Source organism: Dendrobates tinctorius, unplaced genomic scaffold (genome assembly GCF_039654945.1).
Source record: "Dendrobates tinctorius isolate UK_male_01 unplaced genomic scaffold, ASM3965494v1 ptg000249l, whole genome shotgun sequence".
NCBI classification, from domain to species: domain Eukaryota; kingdom Metazoa; phylum Chordata; class Amphibia; order Anura; family Dendrobatidae; genus Dendrobates; species Dendrobates tinctorius.
This window is the reverse complement of record NW_027361916.1, coordinates 4,076,048-4,092,326: the sequence shown is the minus strand read 5'-3', so window position 1 is coordinate 4,092,326 and position 16,279 is coordinate 4,076,048. Positions and strand designations below refer to the sequence as shown.

Sequence of the window (16,279 nt, the reverse complement as noted above, 5' to 3'; positions counted from 1 at the left end):
CATACTGGGCCTGACACCGTCTGAGCCAGCCTCCTGATGTATAGACATATATTTTTAATGTGTAAACTATGCAATCCATACATGTTATCCGGTGATACGGTACCCTTTCTCACCTTTGTGCAATCACGTGTAATCCATACTGTTCCTGAGAACGGCTGGCGAGCTGTTATGCAAGCTACAGCAGCTGTGGTTTGCACACATAAGTTTTTCCTTTTTTCAGGAATGACGGTTAGGCCTAATTCCGGAACAGCGGTTGACCTGCACTTACTGGGAAATCATCGTTCGCGGGTAATAATTGTCATCCCAGATCCCCATCACTAACGGTGTTCAGCGGGTTATCTGCACCTGTAAGCGACACACGCTGGCCCTTTCGGTGTAGCGCGCATGCAGCCACGGACATGTAAGGCCTTGACACACCAGTTATTGGCCAATCTCGCGTGCCAGAGCCTCGCGTGTCCCTCTAGTAAGCTGGACGCGGACCGCGTGGGCAGGACGGAGTCTCGTTTGTTAACGGAATTAAGCTTGCGATGCGTGCATCTTTTCGGTTGCTGGATGGTTGAGGTTGCCCGTGTTGAGTCCAATTACGCCGCAGGCTCCACTCCTGGTGGTGCCCTTCTGGACATTCCTTTAAGGTTCAGCTTTGCAACCATACTGGCCACGTCAAACAAAAATGTTGCCTTCATGGACGCTGTTTGGAGGGTCGTGAGTCATGGGAATCATGCCGCCCAGTCAGTTAACCTGCTAGAGAGATCCTTCGTTGCTCCCAAGCATGACATCACACTCCCTAGGAGGAAGGTTATGCCACTGTGGCGACCATACTCCTGGGGGCGCCACAAGTGCACTGATGCCCAGCCACTGCTCAATGATTCTGCTGGTACATTGACCCAGACCACTACATTCCCCTCGCACTCTACACAGCCTGAATCTGACCCTGATGAAACTCAGGTTACACTTCTCATATAATGTTCCACCTTACACGGTGACAAAGAGGAAGCTGCAGATGAAAGTACAGGTTCAGCCCACCTGCCGTCAGAAACACCGCCGTACTATCAGGGGCCCTGTGCCAGTGCCGTCGCCAACGAGTGGGCCCCCCCTGCTTGCTCAGGATCACAGCACTTGCAAGGTTGAAATACTTACCTCTCCCTGCTCCACCGCCATGACGTCTTCCGCGTTTCCTGACACTGATATTCTGATCAGAGAGCGCAATGACATCACGTCTGTATGCCCTCTGCCTAAACAGCCAAGTGCAGTGGGATGGAAGATGGGGACGACAAGGAGTCCTGACTAGTACAGGGATTCCATAGCGAGGAGACTTATTTAATTGTTTTCAATGTTGGGACTGCTATTTTTGGGGAGCACTATACTCTGGAGAATGATAGATGGGGCCCACCATACACTGGAACATTTCAAAGGTGGACATCAGACACTGGAGCAGCATGTACAGGGCCCATTATACACTAGAGCATTAGAAATAGGGTCCATTATGTATGGAGCATTATTTGGGCCCATAAGACAGTGGAGCTTCATCCATGTGGACCAACATATACTGTAGCATTATGTGGAGCTCATCATATACTGTTTCAAACATTATATGGGATCAATGATTCTGTAGGGAGAAATAGATGGGCCTCATTACTCTGTATAGCGCACTATGCGGTGGCCATAATACTGTATGGAGTAATATACTGTCCACTTTTGGAGCTATTGGAGAATTTTAAATGGATATCAGTCATGAGATGTAAGAAGTGAAGTATTTTTCATTGTACTATACCACTATTTCTCTGCCGTATCAGAGCATCATGAGTTGTGGTATGTGTTAAAGGGACGCTCTTTGGCCCAGGGCACATGAAATCCTGGAGCCAGCCCTACCCCCCCCCGCAACTTTAACCAAATAACCCCCATTTTTCAATGCGTAACTTGTATTATGAAGTAAATAAAGGGTGACAAGCTTCAGGAATAAGAATTTATGGTTTTGGCATTCAAATGGGCACTGTAGGTGTGTTTCCTGTCTTTTTCTCACTCCCGACTTTTCTTCCCCATTGACTTACATTGGGTTTCGTGTTTCAGTCTGTACGAAACCCGACTTTTTCCGTTAGTCGGCCGATCTCACTCGACCCGACTTTTGAGAAAGTCGGGTTTCGCGAAACCCGACTCGACCCGAAAAAAGGCAAAGTCGCTCATCTCTAGTCGCAATAATAGGTGTAGTGTCGCTGTGGGTGTATGGTGCTGCGGGGGCTCTGCCGACATTTTGTGGAAGGCCAGAGCCCCCGCAGTTTATATATTTATTTTTACTCATTTATATAGCGCTATTAATTCCACAGCGCTTTACAGACATTAGTGGCATTGTCCCCAATGAGGCTCACAATCTACATTCCCTATCTTTAGAGACGGACATGGGGCGCGTCTTTCCAGATCACAACATGTCTATTTATCTTTTGGAGATGTGATAAACCTCACCCGTACAATGTATTGGATGCAGTGAATCCGCACGGTTCAGTGATCACATGTGGAGTCACCTATGTTCAATAGCCGGCAGCGGACATGTGCTGCATCCAAAGCGCTGCCAATTCCTGATCGTGTGCACCCGGCCTAAGGAAATAAATCAGTCAATTTCAGAAAAAAAACAAATTCACACAGACACCAGCCAGACACGGACAGCAGCCAGGCATGGACAGCAGCCAGACACGGACAGCAGCCAGGCACGGACAGCAGCCAGGCACGGACAGCAGCCAGACACGGACAGCAGCCAGACACGGACAGCAGCCAGACACGGACAGCAGCCAGACACGGACAGCAGCCAGACACGGACAGCAACCAGACACGGACAGCAGCCAGGCACGGACACCGGCCAGACATGGACAGCGGACAGAGACGGAGAGCAGCCAGACACGGATGTCGGCCAGACACGTAAACCGACCAGACACGGATGCCGGCCAGACATGTACAGCAGCCAGACACGGAGAGCGGCCAGACACGGAGAGCGGCCAGACACGGACACCGGCCAGACACGGACACCAGCCAGACACGTACAGCAGCCAGACACGGACACCGGCCAGACACGGACAGCGGCCAGACACGGACACCGGCCAGACACGTACAGCAGCCAGACACGGACACCGGCCAGACACGGACAGCGGCCAGACACAGACAGCGGCCAGACACGGACACCGGCCAGATACGTACAGCAGCCAGACACGGACACCGGCCAGACACGGACAGCGGCCAGACACGGACAGCGGCCAGACACGGACAGTGGCCAGACACGGACACCGGCCAGACAAGGACACCGGCCAGACATGGACACCGTCACTTTTTTTTTTATAAATCTGTTGCTGTCGTCTTTCAGCATTTCTGCATCATTTTTTTCCCTGTTCAAATGAATGGGACACAAAAATGCAAGTGAAAAGGCTGCAAAAAAGCAGAAAATTTCCTGCCAACACTGTAGATCAATCCACAGCAACAATGGTGAGTGTGAACAGACACAACAGGGGATTTCTGAGAATGTAAAAATAATTAGCATGAACTGATAAATCCCCCACGGCTCCAGCACTGATGCTCCGGGGGTCTCTGCCAGTCTCCGCACTGGGCTGCAGTGGTCTTGTGGCTCCGGGGGTCTCTGCCAGTCTCAGCACTAGGCTCCAGGGGTCTTGTGGCTCCGGGGGTCTCTGCTAGTCTCAGCACTGGGCTGCAGTGGTCTTGTGGCCCCGGGGGTCTCTGGCAGTCTCAGCACTGGGCTGCAGTGGTCTTGTGGCCCCGGGGGTCTCTGGCAGTCTTAGCACTGGGCTGCAGTGGTCTTGTGGCTCGGGCAGTCTCCGTCAGTCTCAGCACTGGGCTGCAGTGGTCTTGTGGCTCCTGGAGTCTCAGTCAGTTTTAGGACTAGGCTGCAGTGGTCTTGTGGCTTTGGCAGTCTCCATCAGTCTTAGCAATAGGCTGCCAGGGTCTTGTGGCTGTGGGGGTCTCCCATCAGTCTCAGCACTGAGCTGCAGGGGTCTTGTGGCTTCACCTTATATTATGTGACTGTACGGCCCCTTCACACGACCTATCATGTTTATCACAGATGCCACGTGTCCCCTATTTGACTTATGGTGCTGCTCTCATGTCCGTGTTTCCCCAGCAGCACAGATGACAAAGGGCCAATACAAGTCTATGGGTCCGTGTAAACGTGCCATCCGTGTGCTGTACATGTGCCATCCGTGTGCTGTACATGTGCCATCCGTGTGCTGTACGTGTGCCGTCCGTGTGCTGTACGTGTGCCGTCCGTGTGCTGTACGTGTGCCGTCCGTGTGCCGTACATAAGCCGTCCGTGTGCTGTACATGTGCCGTCTGTGTGCCGTACGTGTGCCGTCCATGTGTTGTACATGTGCTGTCCGTGTGCCATACATGTGCCGCCCGTGTGCCATACATGTGCCGCCCGTGTGCCGTAAATGTGCTGTCCGTGTGCTGTACATGAGCCGTCCGTGTGCTGTCCGTGTGCCGTCCGTGTGTTGTACATGTGCCTCCCGTGTGCCGTAAATGTGCTGTCCGTGTGCTGTACATGAGCCGTCCGTGTGCTGTCCGTGTGCCGTCCGTGTGCTGTACATGTGCCATCCGTGTGCTGTACATGAGCCGTCCGTGTGCTGTACATGTGCCGTCCGTGTGCTGTACATGAGCCGTCCGTGTGCTGTACATGTGCCGTCCGTGCTTAACATGGAAAGTCTATGAGAAGCTTTGTAATTCCATTTCCATTGTCCATACGGATGACCAAGATCAGAGTCTCATTATCCTGAGTAGAGAAGCTCCAGGGACAAAGACCCCGTCTGGTCCTAACACGCTGGGGGTCCGGAGTATCCAGCCACGGGGCCCGGATTCCCTCTTTTGTGGCCCCAGCGTTTCCTGTAGAATAAATCCCTTTCTCACACAGTCCTGTAGTAATGACTTTGTTCTCACGTTTTGTAGGAGGGTTTGTCTGACTCCATCTTATGTTATCAGTATAAGTGCGAGAGACGAGAGACGGACGACCGCAGTTTCACCGTGTGTCTGGCATCAGTTCTACAGTGTGTGAGACATGGGGTCTGTGACCAAAGCTGGGGGTATATGGGTATATAGAGCATACAAAGGGGTCTGTGACTGAAGCTGGGGTATACAGGTGTATGCAGTGTACACAGAGGGGTCTGTGACCGAAGCTGGGGGTATACAGTGTACACAGGCGTCTGCGACCGAAGCTGGGTGTATACAGTGTACACAGGTGTCTGTGACCGAAGCTGGGGTATACGGGTGCATACAGTGTACACTGAGGAGTCTGTGACTGAAGCTGGGGGTATACAGGTGTATGCAGTGTACACAGAGGGGTCTGTGACCAAAGCTGGGGGTATACGGGTGAATACAGTGTACACTGAGGGGTCTGTGACCGAAGCAGGGGGTATACGGGTGTATACAGCATACACAGAGGAGTCTGTGACCAAAGCTGGGGGTATACGGGTGTATACAGCGTACACTGAGGGGTCTGCAACCAAAGATGTGGTATACGGGTGTATACAGTGTACACAGGGGTCTGCGACTGAACCTGGGGGTATACGGGTGTATACAGTGTACACAGGGGTCTGTGACCGAAGCTGGAGGTATACGGGTGTATACAGTGTACACAGAGGGGTCTGTGACTGAAGATGGGGGTATATGAGTTTATACAGCGTACACAGAGGGGTCTGTGACCGAACCTGGGGATATACGAGTGTATACAGTGTACACAGGGGTCTGTGACTGAAGATGGGGGTATACGGGTTTATACAGCGTACCCAGAGGGGTCTGTGACTGAAGATGGGGGTATTCGGGTTTATACAGTGCACACACAGGGGTCTGTGACCGAACCTGGGGGTATACGGGTTTATACAGTGTATACAGGGGTCTGCGACTGAAGCTGGGGGTATACGGGTGTATACGGTGTACACAGAGAGGTCTGTGACCGAAGCTGGGGTATACGGGTGTATACAGCGTACACTGAGGGGTCTGCAACCGAAGATGTGGTATACGGGTGTATACAGTGTACACAGGGGTCTGCGACTGAACCTGGGGGTATACGGGTGTATACAGTGTACACGTGTCTGTGACCGAAGCTGGGGGTATACGGGTGTATACAGTGTACACAGAGGGGTCTGTGACTGAAGATGGGGTATACGGGTTTATACAGCGTACACAGAGGGGTCTGTGACTGAAGATGGGGGTATACGGGTTTATACAGCGTACACAGAGGGGTCTGTGACTGAAGATGGGGGTATACGGGTATATACAGCGTACACAGAGGGGTCTGCGACCGAAGCTGGGGCTATACGGGTGTGTACAATGTATACAGGGGTCTGCGACCAAAGCTGGGGGTATACGGGTGTGTACAGTGTATACAGGGGTCTGCGAGTGAACCTGGGGGTATACGGGTGTGTACAGTGTATCCAGGGGTCTGCGATTAAAGCTGGGGGTATGCGGGTGTATAGTGTACACAGGGGTCTGCGACTGAACCTGGGGGTATACGGGTGTATAGTGTACACAGGGGTCTGTGACTGATCTGGGGGTATACGGGTGTATAGTGTACACAGGGGTCTGCGACTGATCTGGGGGTATACGGGTGTATAGTGTACACAGGGGTCTGCGACTGAAGCTGGGGGTATACGGGTGTATAGTGTACACAAGAGTCTGTAACTGAAGATGGGGATATACATAGTACAAAGAGGTGTCCGCACAAAGGCGGCTCCGCTCTGTATACCCTGTACACACATGGCTCTGCTCAGTACACCTCGTACACACACGGCTCCACTTTGCACACCTCGTACACACACAGCTCCGCTCTGCACACCTTGTACACATACGGCTCCTCTCCGTACACGTTATACACACACGGCTCCGCTCCTTACACCTCGTACACACGCGGCTCCTCTCTGTACACGTTATACACACACGGCTCCGCTCCGTACACACGGCTCCGCTCAGTACACCTCGTACACACGCGGCTCCGCTCCATACACCTCGTACACACGCGGCTTTGCTCCGTACACCTCATACACACGCGGCTCCGCTCCGTACACCTCGTACACACAGGGCTCCGCTCTGTACACCTCGTACACACGGCTCCGCGCCGTACACCTCGTACACACACGGCTCCGCTCCGTACACCTCGTACACACGCGGCTCCGCTCTGTACACCTCGTACACACACGGCTCCGCTCCGTACACCTCGTACACACGCGGCTCCGCTCCGTACACCTCGTACACACGCGGCTCCGCTCTGTACACCTCGTACACACAGGGCTCCGCTCCGTACACCTCGTACACACACGGCTCCGCTCCGCTCCGTACACCTCGTACACACACGGCTCCGCTCCGTACACCTCGTACACACAGGGCTCCGCTCCGTACACCTCGTACACACGCGGCTCCGCTCCGTACACCTCGTACACACACGGCTCCGCTCCGTACACCTCGTACACACGCGGCTCCGCTCTTTACACCTCGTACACACAGGGCTCCGCTCCGTACACCTCGTACACACGGCTCCGCTCCGTACACCTCGTACACACAGGGCTCCGCTCCGTACACCTCGTACACACAGGGCTCCGCTCCGTACACCTCGTACACACGGCTCCGCTCCGTACACCTCGTACACACAGGGCTCCGCTCCGTACACCTCGTACACACACGGCTCCGCTCCGTACACCTCGTACACGCGGCTCCGCTCCATACACCTCGTACACACACGGCTCCGCTCCGTACACCTCGTACACACACGGCTCCGCTCCGTACACCTCGTACACATGTGGTAGGGGGCTGGGCTAGGGGGGTGGACCACTGCTTACCAGACGAGGCAAAGACGAGACGGAGACAGCTTCCACTTCCACTTGTAACAGTTCTGGATTTATTTGTCGTCCTCTGACGACCACCAAACACGCACCGCAGCTTCTTTACACCACTGTATCACCAGGCCCGGGTACCTATTCTTCAGCTCCAGTAATGCACCTCGCGGATCTTTCACTGGGGGCTGTCCTAGACCAATCTACCCCCAGCGCTTCACCTGCCCGAGGTCGTCTTCGAATCGGTACCCCCGGGGCCTCGTCTGTCCTGCGGTCCGTTGAGTCAGGGTCTCCCCCTGACTGTCTCTTCTCCTTGCCTGTCCTGCAGTCCGTCAGGTCAGGGCCACCCCCTGACTGTCTCTCATTTGTCCGTCCCCCTGGCCGAGCTCTTCTCACTTTCTCCGTCTTCTTCTGAGCTCCTCCCGGGACTAGACTCTCCTGGAGCCCCGCCTTCTTCTATTTATCCCCTCTCACAGGGGAATTTCCCACCCGGGCTCCTATCTCCCCGCCCCCCATGACTATGCAGTTTCTATAGCCCTAAGCTGATGTAAAGTCCTGTACTACTCTCCCCTGCCATCTTGTGGTCATTTCACAGTACTGCACTCCCTTTTCTGTCTTTCCCTACTGTTACCTCTCTAACCTGTCAATCTCTGTCCCTAGTGCACAAACCGTCCCCTCCTTCTACCAGTCACATCTGTCCGTAAAGTCACCTTCCCCACACACACGCGGCTCCGCTCCGTACACCTCGTACACACATGGCTCCGCTCCGTACACCTCGTACACACATGGCTCCGCTCCGTACACCTCGTACACACACGGCTTTTCTACATCCACCCTGTAAACCCCTCTTGACCCCACACATAAACTTCAAAGTCCTGCACACACTGAGGCCCCTGATCATGTGACCTGACCCCTGACTCCTCCCCTCCTGTGACCTCATCACAGGTCCTGTGCGCACAGAGCAGCTGTAGAAATCTCCGGCCTCGGGGGTCTCACCAGACTTCGCTCTTTTCTTGCAGGGGCCGCAGTGGATTTCATCCTGGATCCATAGAGCTGAATAGAGGAGCGATGTTCCTTCACTCTGATGGGAATTGATGGTGACGTTTGTCCAACATCCACGTTACCGAGTAAATCCCCCCAGGACTGCAGCCGGTAAAGACCCCGATATCCACAGGTGTCCCCTCTAATTGGGGGAAAGGGATAGGAAAGCCTCTTATCCAGAGGGGAAACCCTGTACATGGAGACATCGGCCTCAGATCTCTCCTGTCCTGTTCTTCCAGAAAAGCCTCAAACTTCTGTGTGTGACTCAGAGCTGAGATCTAACGGGAGAGAAGATTCCAGTGCGGGGAAGACGGGAAACCTTCATATAGACGGCCGGTGGGGATGGAGGCAGTGACCGACTCTGGCCACATCTGTCTCTAGAGCCGCAGTAGAAGATGAAGATGTCGTCCTCATCATGAAGGAGTTATTTCTCATGTCGCGTGTAATGAATATCTCCTGCAGTATTGCTAATGCCGATTCCAGTGTCGGTAATGAGACGAGAATTAGCGTTATGGAAGATGAGTCTATGAGGAACGTGTTCAGCTGCCGACTCCGAGGAGGAAACTGCTTGTTGTCTGTGGCCTAAATATATAGGTTTTATTAGTAGATGTCAGGGGAGAAAACTAAACCCTGTAAGATAATAAATCTCATATGATTCCCTTATTATCTCCAGTAATTGTATTATTACACAGGATTCTTATGATGTTACATCGGATCATCTTCTCATTCAGGTCTCTACAATATCGGATCCTCTCAGTGAAGATCTTCTACAGAAGAGAATTTTCCTGATTTACCCATCAAGGATGGATATGGACAGAGACAAGATGGCGGAGAGGATGTTACACCTCACCCTAGAGATCCTCTTCCGTCTCACTGGAGAGGTGAGAGATTCTGAGGACGTCACATTACATCATTCTTATCTATGGGAATAACAGATGGACAGAACTGGAGAGGTGAGGACTCTGGGAATGTCTGTAGTGAGATTTATTACTGTGTCTCTCCATAACCAGGATTACACAGTGGTGAAGAAGACCTCTAGTGATCGCTGTCAGGACCCTGTGTCTGAGGGATGAGGAAGACCCCTGAGCCCAATCACGGGGCCTCCACCTCACCCCCTGATCCATGAGGACATCAATGACCAGAAGATCCTAGAACTCATCTACAAGATGATTGAGCTGCTGGCTGGAGAGGTGACACTGCTGGGAATGCTGGGACATTATACAGTAACACTATGAAGGGATCGGGGGGATGACGGTATCATTGTATGTGTCAGGTTCCTATAAGGTGTCAGGATGTCGCTGTCTATTTCTCCATGGAGGAGTGGGAGTATTTAGAAGGACACAGAGATCTGTACAAGAACGTCATAATGGAGGTTCCCCAGCCCCTCACATCTCCAGGTAATAGACAGGACTAAATACACACGGCCTATAATTATCTGTATGTAGAGAATGAATTCAGTCCCTGTATGTGTTTCCTCCAGATCTATCCAGTAAGAGGACAACACCAGAGAGATGTCCCCGTCCTCTTCTTCCACAGGACTGTAACCAAGAAGATCCCAGTGCTCCTCAGGATCATCAGGTAGATGAGAGAAGGTGTCAGGAGATCTCCCCTATGATGTGTAGACGGCTGTGAAGGTCTTGTGCTCAGTCTTGTTTTATCCTCCAGTATTATATGTTTTATACTTGTGTAATGAGAACGGAGGAGATGGCAGGATTACAGCTGATCATAGATGGGACTTCTCCATCTGTCTGTGACTTTTACAATATTTGTTTCAGGGTGAAGATCTGACCCATATTAATACTACAGAGACATATGTGAGGGGTGATGAGTGGTGTAAAGAGGAGATTCCCACATATGACTACCCAGGTGAGTAGTAACCACTGAATGCAGAGAAGTCACAGATTATTCTCAGTCACCGGCTGTGGCTGCTTTATCGGTGGTGTAGTCCGGCCGTATTACCATGGTCACCATTTTGCCTCTAGACCACAACATTCTCCTCCACCCAAAACTGTTCAAATGACTTTGGACATTGAAAGCCCTTTTCTATAGAACTTACAACCTGGAGGATCCATCTACCCCCTGGGATTAGGAGACGCTGACCGTTACCTGCCCAGATATGTAACTATAAAGCCAAATGACAGCGTATGTAGAATGTGCTGACAAGTTAGAAAATCACTTGATGAAAAATATTATGATTGGCCTATAAGAGAAAGCGGAGGGTAATGATGCTGTTGGCTTCATAGAATCCTGAGATCTAATTTCAGGGCTGAAATCTCATATCCTGAGATCTTGTTACCGAGATCTCCATCTGCGCATGTGCCGCCCCCCAGCAGCCATATTCACAGAGTCCACCACACAGGAGGAAACCACGGACATGCGGGGGGCTCTGGACTTTCACGAAAAGTCAGCAGAGTCTCCCCGCAGCGGCGGACTCTCCAGGCAGCAGCAGCGGCGGACACCCAGAGCAGCGGCAGCAGCATTGGCGGTGGCCACCCCAGGCAGCAGCGCCAGGCACCCCAGCAGCACCAAACACTCGCAGCGGGGAACTGCTCATCGGACACCCCCTCATCCCACCCTGCGGCCTGCAGCATCACTCCCCACTCCTGCCTCCTCCAGCAGTGACCCTGGGACCCCGCTTCACCATAGCAGTAAGACGCATGGATTATAAGAAGCGCCACCATGTTATTAAAAAAAAATATTCCTATTTTTCTCCTCAAAATTTGGGGTGTGTCTTATAATCCAGAGTGTCTTATAATCCAAAAAATACCTCCAACATGTTTTTTTATTCTAGTTCTTTTTGTACAGGTTCATTTTGTATGGTAGTCTGATGATGGTGGGATCGGCCTGCCTCACTTATGTGAGTCTGCAACTACCTGGTAGCCTTTAAAATAAGGTCTCCATTACCTCTGCCAGATGCCTGAGATCTAAATTTAAGACACATCAGCTCTGCACGATTATAAAAAGTTCTCTATGAATGTTTAATCTTTCTTCTTGAAACTCATCTGACAGAAAATATTGGCCCTTACGATAGTTTAGATTGCCAAGAACCACCGAGCCCCATACTCTAATTACCCAGAGAGTTTTCACCAGGATAATAGGAAACAAATGGACCTTACAAATTATTTCCCAATGTCTCTTCAATCCAACAATCCCCTATATATGGTTGTACACTACTTTCTGGGCACATGGTAGGGGTAAGAAAGGAAGGAGCGCCATTTAGCTATTCGCACACAGATCTTGATGGAATAGTTTGCAGACACGATGTATTGGGAGCACTGTTAGTGATCACCTGGCAGATCAGAAGATGGCCACCACGAGAAGGCTTGGCTCTATCTACTCTATTTTCCAGATCCCAGTGATTGCCTTGCGCATCATCCTTTAACCCCTCTTCATGGATCTGGTCTTACACAGAGACCCCTAGGCTTGGACCATGGTGTTACCTGCTACTCTGTGGAGTGAGATGGCAAGAAGAATAGTCAGGTAGTTGGCCATAACCAGGAGGGCAGAGAAAATACAAAATCAGAAGACACAAGTGTAGTCAGTAAGCGGGCTGGGATTACACCAGGACAAATACACCAGCTGAGCACAGAGGACTGAACCAGAGGAGAACAAGGCTGTATCTGGCAGATTCCGGGAATATGCTTCAAGCTTTAGGAGGGTTTGGTGCTTTCTAATTGGCTTAAGCGGGTAGTAGATTACTACCAGATTGCTGGACAGCACATAAACCCATACTGCCAGGCTGGATGAAACTACTGGTCTCAGGCACCCTAATCTTAGTGGCTGGACAGAGCCAGCGCCACCCAGAGCTTCTGGTTTCGACGTCTCTTCTATTACCAGCAACGTCTGCACAATAAATAAGGCGCTGCTTGGTGATGGAACCAAACATCGCAGGAGCAGATTCCAGTGGAGAGGGGACACACCATCTGCAGATGCCCTAATATAACACAATTACAGGAAACTAAAGCAGTAGAAATCCCCATAAAGTGACTCCATTATGGAAATTATAACCCTCAGTGAATTATTCTATGGGAGTAGTGACACTTTACGGAAATTAGCTCGCACTGGATGTTGCAACATGAAAATTGCACATTTGCCATTTTATTATCCAACACATAATGCCCAGATTGTGCTCCAGGAAACACACACCGTAAATTAAGTGGGTTCTTCTCACTATAGTAATGCCAAATACATGGATGCTAAATATGGTTTGGGCGCACTACAAGGCTCAGAAGAGAGTGGATATTTGACTTTGGGAGAGCGGATATTGCTGGATTGGTTTATGGAAGCCATGTTGCTTTTCAAGAGCTTTTGACCCACAAATATTGTGGAAACCTTTTGGTTTTCCTCTGACAGATGATGGATCTTAGTGGTGTCTTGTGTTTCCGTGAGATGAGTAGATGTGTTATTGGTATAATTTTGACCTATATAACATTGTTTGGTGGCTTTTTATTCCATGTTTGGGAAGCAGAATGAACAAACCATTGAACACCATGATGCACTGGTTCATGCTATGAGGCTTTCGATTAGACTGTGAACTGTCATTGTCTTGGAGAATAATTCAGTATTTTTAAAAAGCTTGTATTTTTTATGGACAGCTTAAGTAGAAATGTTCAAAAGTATAAAATGTGAAGATATTTTATTCAAAATTATTAATTGGTTTTATTTTTAGCAGATGACTGTACCAGGAGATCAGAGGGAACGCTGACATCTTCAATTTTTAAATCTGATGATCTTGAGATATCACAGGACCCAATTGAAGTTAATGCCATTACTCCAGATATACCATCATCCCTTCATAGCCAAGATCTGTCATCTAATACTTTGAAACAGGTCCCATCTTTTGGTTCATTACCAACTACTAAGAAAAATCAAAGTCACGATATAAGCATTAAAAAATTAATTGATTCTAAAGGAAAGGAGCTATTTTCATATTCAGAATATGGAAATAGTTTTCTTGAAAAGACTTGTCTTACACATGAAAAAATTCACATAACAGACAATAGATTTTCCTGTTCACAATGTGGGAAATGCTGTACAAAGAAATCACATTTGGATAAGCACCAAAGAACTCACACAAGGGAGAAACCTTTTTGCTGTTCAGAATGTGGGAAATTTTTTAACCAGAAATCAGATTTGGTTAGGCACCAAAGAACTCACACAGGGGAGAAGCCTTTTTCCTGTTTAGAATGTGGGAAATGTTTTGTGAGGAAATCATCTCTTCTTAGTCACCAAAAAACTCACACAGGGGAGAAGCCTTTTTCATGTTCAGAATGTGGGAAATGTTTTAACCAGAAATCTAATTTTGTTACACACCAGAAAACTCACACAGGAGAGAAGCCTTTTTCATGTTCAGAATGTGGGAAATGTTTTAACCATAAAGGGAATCTTGTTACACACCAAATAACTCACACAGGGGAGAAGCCTTTTTCATGTTCAGAATGTGGGAAATGTTTTAACAAGAAATCTAATTTTGTTACACACCAGAAAACTCACACAGGGGAGAAGCTTTTTTCCTGTTCAGAATGTTGGAAATGTTTTAGCCAGAAATCAGATTTGTTTAAGCACCAAAGAACTCACACAGGGGAGAAGCCTTTTTCCTGCTCAGAATGTGGGAAATGTTTTATCCAGAAATCAGATTTGTTTAAGCACCAAAGAACTCACACGGGGGAGAAGCCTTTTTCCTGTTCAGAATGTGGGAAATGTTTTAACAAGAAATCTAATTTTGTTACACACCAGAAAACTCACACAGGGGAGAAGCTTTTTTTCCTGTTCAGAATGTTGGAAATGTTTTAGCCAGAAATCAGATTTGTTTAAGCACCAAAGAACTCACACAGGGGAGAAGCCTTTTTCCTGCTCAGAATGTGGGAAATGTTTTATCCAGAAATCAGATTTGTTTAAGCACCAAAGAACTCACACAGGGGAGAAGCCTTTTTCCTGCTCAGAATGTGGGAAATGTTTTATCCAGAAATCAGATTTGTTTAAGCACCAAAGAACTCACACAGGGGAGAAGCCTTTTTCCTGTTCAGAATGAGGGAAATGTTTTGCACATAAATCACATTTTGTTACTCACCATAAAACTCACACAGGCGAGAAACCTTTTTCCTGTTCAGAATGTGGGAAATGTTTTAACCAGAAATCAGATTTGGTTAGTCACCATAGAACCCACACAGGCGAGAAGCCTTTTTCCTGTTCAGAATGCGGGAAATGTTTTACCCAGAAATCAAATTTGATTAAGCACCAAAGAACACACACAGGGGAGAAGCCTTTTTCCTGTTCAGAATGTGAGAAGTATTTTAACTGGAAATCAGATTTGTTTAAGCATCAAAGAACTCACACGGGGGAGAATCCTTTCTCCTCTTCAGAATGTGGGAAATGTTTTGTGAGGAAATCATCTCTTCTTAGTCATAGTAACATAGTAACATAGTTTTGAAGGCTGAAGGAAGACCTTATGTCCATCTAGTTCAGCCTATTTTTAGTGCAGCTGTTCTGCATTGTTGATCCTGGGGAAGGCAAAAAACCCACAGAGTAGAAGCCAATTTTCTCCATAGGGAAAAAAATTCCTTCCCCTAAGCTGGGTCAACCATCTACCTATAATATTCTGTTATTCGTAACCTTCTATACTGTTACTCACAAGAAAAGCATCCATTCCTTTCTTAAATTCATTCAGTGAGTTGGCCATCACCACTTCCTCAGGAAGAGAACTCCAGAGCCTCACTGCTCTTACCGTGAAGAACCCTCTTCTATGCTGGTGCAGAAATTGTCTTTCCTCCAAACGAAGAGAATGCCCCCTTGTTCTTGTCACAGTCCTTGGTACAAACAGTTCATTGGAGAGATCTCTGTATTGCCCTCTGATATACTTGAACATATTTATTAGTTCTCCCCTAAGTCTTCTCTTTTCTAGAGTAAATAGACCTAATTTTGATAACCTTTCTGGGTATTGTAGTGAACCAACTCCATTTATCATTTTAGTAGCCCGCCTTTGAACCCTTTCAAGTTCAGTAATGTCTTTCTTGAGCATCGGCGTCCAAAATTACACACAATACTCCTAGTGTGGTCTGACGAGTGATTTGTACAGAGGGAGAATTATGTTTTCATCTCGTGTCCCCAGACCTCTTCTAATGCATACCATGACCCTATTTGCTTTGGTGGCAGCTGCCTGACACTGGGCACTCCAATTTAGCTTCTTATTGACTAAGATGCCTAAGTCTTTTTCCATGCCTGATTTCCCCAGCAGTTTCCCATTTAGTAAGTAATTATAGCATCTGTTTCTCCTTCCCATGTGCATAACCTTACACTTATCTGTGTTAAACCTCATTTGCCATTTTTCAGCCCAATTCTCCAATTTACTCAAATCTGTCTGTAGTTGCAAACTGTCCTTTGTGTTAACTACCTTACATAGTTTTGTATCATCTGCAAATACTGATATT

At 48.9% G+C, this 16,279-nt stretch overlaps 1 pseudogene; it reads left to right on the top strand.

The window, feature by feature from the left end:
- Positions 1-15,777, top strand: part of LOC141063286 (uncharacterized) — a 40,912-nt pseudogene extending 25,135 nt beyond the window's left edge.
- Positions 15,778-16,279: the final 502 nt, after the last annotated feature.